Consider the following 5,989-nt stretch of genomic DNA (forward strand, 5'->3'; position numbering starts at 1 on the left):
TTCACCAAAAAAAAAAAAAAGTTACAGATGAGAAAACTGAGGCTTAGAGAAACTAAATAACGTGTCTAAGAATGGACATTGGCACACAGCCCATCTGCTTTCCAAAGCCAGGAGTTTCCTACCATAAAATGCTGCCTCCAAAGGGAGGAGTGGAGCAGTTTCCAGGAAACACTGTGAAATCCCCTCTGACCTATTTATCATGGGTGAGGTGGCCTGGTGATTCATGCCAGAATGTGGAATTCACTTTCCAGGCTGGTTGGTTTAGAAGGGCTTGTTAGACCAATGAGGATGAATAGGAGGGCCATACTTAATCAAATTCCATGCAGTAGATATTTACTAAGACCTACTGTGCAATAGGCATGCAACAGACTGAGTGCTAAATGAGTAAGATGTGAGTCAAACATGGGCCTGCCTTCTAAAACAGGAAGAAGACAACAGCATAAAGCAGTAAAGAGAAATATGGGGAGAAGTCAGTTCCTGCTAGGGGTATGGATTCCTCATCTGGACAGTAAGAATCCCAATAATACCTTCTTCATGGGATGTAGTAGAATAAAAATGTAACACATGAGCCCGTCACGGTGGCTTACATCTGTAATCCCAGCACTTTGGGAGGATGAGGCAGGTGCATCACTTGAGGTCAGGAATTTGAGACCAGCCTGGTCAACATGGTGAAAACTCTGTCTCTACTAAAAATACAAAAATTAGCTAGGCATGGTGGCGGGCGCCTGTAATCCCAGCTACTTGGGAGGCTGAGGCAGGAAAGCAAGAGAATCACTTGAACCCGGGAGGCGGAGGTTCTAGTGAGCAGAGATCGTGGCACTGCACTCCAGCCTCAGCAACAGAGTGAGACTCCACCAAAAAGAGAGAGAGGAAGGAAGGAAGGAAGGAAGGAAGGAAGGAAGGAAGGAAGGAAGGAAGGAAGGAAGGACACACGTAAATCCCAGCGATTTTATTTAATTTTGAGACGGAGTCTCGCTCTGTCTTGCCCAGGCTGGAGTGCGGCGGCGCCATCTCGGCTCACTGCAACCTCCACCTCCTGGGTTCAAGCGATTCTCCTGCCTCAGCACCCCGAGTAGCTGGGATTATAGGCACGCACCACCACGCCCGGCTAATTTTTATATTTTTAGTAGAGATGGGGTTTCATCATGTTGGCCAGGCTGATCTCGAACTCCTGACCTCAGGACCCGCCCACCTTGGCCTCCCAAAGTGCTGGGATTACAGGCATGAGCCACCGTGCTGGGTGGTGCCTTGTTTCTTTTGTGTTTTTTGTTTTGTTTTGTTTTGTTTAAACACACATAAATTACAGTAATATAGGCAGGATTGGGGCATCATGAGTGTTAATCCTTAAATGGGCTTTGGAGGTCCAGGGACTGTCCCCAGGGCTGGAGGGTGTGTTTATCATCAGTAACCACAGTAGAACAATGTTGTCAAGTCAAATATGACCCAGCTAGTCAAAAGGGAGCTATATGGCCTAATCCAGCAGATGGCTGGCTATCTTAATCAGATTCTCACTCTGCATCTGTAGGCTAGGAAAATTAGGTGGAGTAATAAACTTTATTTGTCTGCAAATATAATCTGCCAATTATTTCTACCAATGACAATTCATAGAATTTAAGGTCAGATTGTGGGTGTGGTTCTAACACCCAGTGCTCCAGTCCTCAACACTTTATGAAGGACATCTGTTCCTTTTCTCATTTGAAAGATGACCAGAGAAGTCTAAATGACCTACAATCACACAAACGGCTAGAGACAAAGTCCTAGGATTATCATTCCTGAGATATGGAAAAGACTATGGTGCCCATGCCCCCACATGATGAAATTTTAAAACAAGCAAGCAAACAAAAATCTATTCTTAACCAGAAATTAAGTGTAAAGAGTTCTAACAAAGTTTCTATCTTTTCCATAATAACTATGATCATTTTGTTGTTGAGGTACTCTCGTTTATTTTATCAATACTTTTCTAAACAACACTGATCATAGTTTTTTTTCTTTCTTGATTTGGCCAATATGGTGAATTATACAAATGAAACATCAAACCAACCATGCATTCCTGAAATAAACCCCCTTGGTAATGATGCATTATTGTTTTATAAATTGCTGGATTTGATTTGTTGGTGTTTTGTTAAGGGTGTTTACATCTATGTGCATGAGGGATGGTAGTCTAAAATTTTCTTGTAATATCTTTGTCAGGATTTGCTATCAAGGTCATGCTGTATTCATCAAAATGAATTGAGAACTGTTCTTTCCTGTATTTTCTGAGCTTGTGTAAAATTGGCATTATTTCTTAAATGTTTGATAGAATTCATGGATTCTGAACCTCTTGAACTGGTCTTCTTTGTCTTTTTGCTCTGCCTTCTAGGAAATTTCCTTAACTTTCTCTTCTATTAAAGCTATCCTGGGGCACATGACGTCAGGACCTCCTGAGGCTGAGTCACAGTCATGTGTCCTTAAAAAAAACAAAAAAAAAACTATCTTGGCCTGGAATTTTCTTCATAAGAAGGTTTTAAATTACTAATTCAGTTTTTTTAACTGTTATAGGAATATTCAGAATTTTTGTTTCTTCTTTTGTTTATTTTTACTTATTTTTTACCTTCCTGGCTTTTATTTCTTCTTGTGTCAGTTTTTGGTAAGTTGTCTTTTTCAAGGAATTTGTTCATTTTCTTTAATGAATTTATGGCCAAAAGATTGTAATATTGCCATATTATTATTATTCCTTTATTATTATTTTTTTAACCTGGCTCATTACTGACAGACTTTTCCCATTATTTTGTATTTTACATTATATTTTGTATTGAGATATAATTCATATATGATAAAATTCATATTTTTAAGTGTACAATTTAATGTGTTTTGTATGTTCAAAAGGTTGTACAACCATCACCACTATCTAATTCCAGAACAATTTCATTATTCCAAAAGAAATTCTATACCCCTTTAGTAGTTATTCTCCATTCACCTCTGTATCCCAGCCCCTGGCAATGACTAATCTACTTTCTGTCTATATGGATTTGCCTATTCTGGACATTTCATATAAATGGAATCAAACATGTTCTGTTACGCCTGGCTTCTTTCACTGAGCACGTTTCAATGTTCATCCATATTGTAACCTGTATCAGTAATTTGTCCCTTTTATGGCTACCTAATATTTGGCCCTTTTACGGCTACAGTCATAGATATATCACATATTTTGTTTATCCACTCATCCATTGATGGACATTTGGGTTGTTTGCACTTTTTGACTATTATAAAGAATACTGCTATGAACATTTCTGGTTTTGTATGAACATGTGTTCTCCGTTCTCATGGGGACATATACCTAAGTGGAAATGCTGTGTCATGTGGTAATTGTGTGTGTAACATTTCCAGGAACTGCCAACTGTTTTCGAAAGCCAGTGTACCATTTTATAATCTCACTAGCAGTATATGAGGGCTCCGGTTTTGCAACATTTGTTATTGTCCATCTTTTTTAGTATAGTTCTCCTAGTGGGTGTGAAGTGTTACATCATTATGGTTATGATTAGCATTTCCCAATGACAATGACTAATGATGTTTAGCAACCTTTCATGTGTATGTTGGGCATTTGTATATCTTCTTTGGAAAAAATGTCTGTTGGAATCCTGTGCCTTTTGGTTTTGTTTTTTTTTTTTTTTTTTTTGAGACAAGGTCTTGCTCTGTTGCCCGGGCTGGAGTGCAGTGGTGTGATCACAGCTCACTACAGCCTCAACCTCCTGGGCTCAACCTCCCAAGTAGCTGGGACCACAAGTACTTGCCAACACATCCATCTAATGTTTTAGTTTTTTATAGAGACAGGGTCTCACTATGTTGCCCAGGCTGGTCTCAAACTCCTGGCTCAAGCAATCCTCCTGCCTCAGCCTCCCAAAGTGTTGGGATTACAGGCATGAGCCACCACACCTGGCCTCTTCTATGAGATTTATAGTTTAGCTCTTCCATTTAGGTCTTTGATCCATTTTGAATTAATTTTTATATATGGTGTGGGGTAGGGGTCCAATTTCATTCTTTTACATCTAGTTATACAAACACCATTTGTTGAAAAGGCTATACTCTCCCCAGTCGAAATATCTTGGCAACCTGGCTGAAACCAATTCTCCCTAAATGCATGGGCTTATTTCTGGACTCTCAATTCTATTCTGTCTATGTCTCTCCTTATGCCAGCACCACAGTCTTGATTACTATATCTTTGTGATAAATTTCGCAATCAGGAAATGTGAGTCTTTCAATTTTGCTCTTCTCTCTCAAGATTGTTTTAGCTATTCTGGGCCTCTTGAATTTTAACATCAGCTCTTCAATATCTGCTAAAATTCCAGCTCAGATTTTAATGGGGATTGTGTTGAATATGCAGATCAATTTGAGGAGTCATTTGGAGTATTGCCATCTTAACAATATTAAGTCTTCAGAGTTATGTACATGCGATGTCTTCACATTTATTTAGTTCTTTCATTTCTTTCAAGAAGTTTTTTTAATTTGCGGTGTACAATTCTTGCACTTAGTTTGTTAAATTTATTCCTAAGTGTTATATTCTTTTTGATTCTATTGTAAATAGAATTGTTTTCTTTTTTGTTTGTTTGTTGGTTTGAGATGGAGTTTCACTCTTGTTGCCCAGGCTGGAGTGCAATGGCGCAATCTTGGCTCACCACAACCTCCGCCTGGTGGGTTCAAGTGATTCTCCTGCCTCAACCTTCCTGAGTAGCCAGGATTACAGGCATGCGCCACCACGTCTGGCTACTTTTGTTTTTTTTTTTTTTTTAGTAGAGATGGGGTTTCTCCACGTTGATCAGGTTGGTCTCAAACTCCTGATCTCAAATGATACCCCTGCCTCAGCCTCCCAAAGTGCTGGGATTACAGGCATGGGCCACCGCCCCTGGCCGGAATTGTTTTCTTAATTCATTTTCAGATTGTTCACTGCTATTGCATAGAAATATAATTGATTTTTGTATATTGATCTTGTGTCCTGCAACTTTGCTGGACTAGTTTATTACTTATAATAGTTGTTATGTGTTAATTTGTTAGGATTTTCTACATACAAGATTATGTCATCTGTAAGTAGAAATAGTTTTACTTCTTCCTTTCCAATATTTTATTTTTTAATTTATTTGTATCTTGTAATTTTTATTTTTATTTCCTTTTTGGTCAGTTGTTCTGGCTAGAATCTCCAGTACAGTGCTGAACATAAATGGCAATAGGAAACATCCTTGTCTTGTTCTTCACCTTAGGGAAAAATTTTTTAGTCTTTCACCACTGAGTATGAGGTTAGCTATGGGTTTTTTATAGATGCCCTTTATTAGGTTGAAGAAATTTTCTGCTCCTAAATTGCAGAGTATATTTATCATTAAAGTGTGTTGGATTTTGTCAAATGCTTCTTCTGAATCTATTTAGATAACTATGAGTTTTTACTCTTTTATTAATATGGTGTAATTGTACTGATTTTCATATGTTGAAAAAACTTCGCACTCCTGAGGTAAATCCCACTTGGTCATAGTGTATAATGGTGTATATTATGGGAAAAAAATGCTTTTTATCCATTGCTGAATTTGGTGCTAGTATTTTGTAGAGAATTTTTGTGTCTATATTCATAAGGGATATGATTCTGTAATTTTTTCTTGTGATGTCTTTGGCTAATACTGGCCTCAAAGAATGAATTGGGAAATGTTCTCTATCCTTTTATTTCTTGGAAGAGTTTGTGATGGATCGATGTTAATTCTCTTTAAATATCTGCATAATTCACCAGTGAAGCTACCTGGTCCTGGGCTTTTCTTTCAGGGAAGAATTTTGATTACTAATTCAATCTCTTTGCCTGTTATAGGCCTATTCGAGTTTTCTATTTCTTCTTAAGTTGGTTTTGGTAATTTGAGTTTCCAGGAATGTGTCCATTTAATCTCGGTTATCTAATTTGTTGGTATGCAATTATTCACAGTATTCCTTTATAATATTTTTTTCCTTCTGTAAGGTCAGTAGTAATATCCTGACTTTT

This window comes from Pan troglodytes, chromosome 19 (genome assembly GCF_028858775.2).
Source record: "Pan troglodytes isolate AG18354 chromosome 19, NHGRI_mPanTro3-v2.0_pri, whole genome shotgun sequence".
NCBI lineage: Eukaryota > Metazoa > Chordata > Mammalia > Primates > Hominidae > Pan > Pan troglodytes.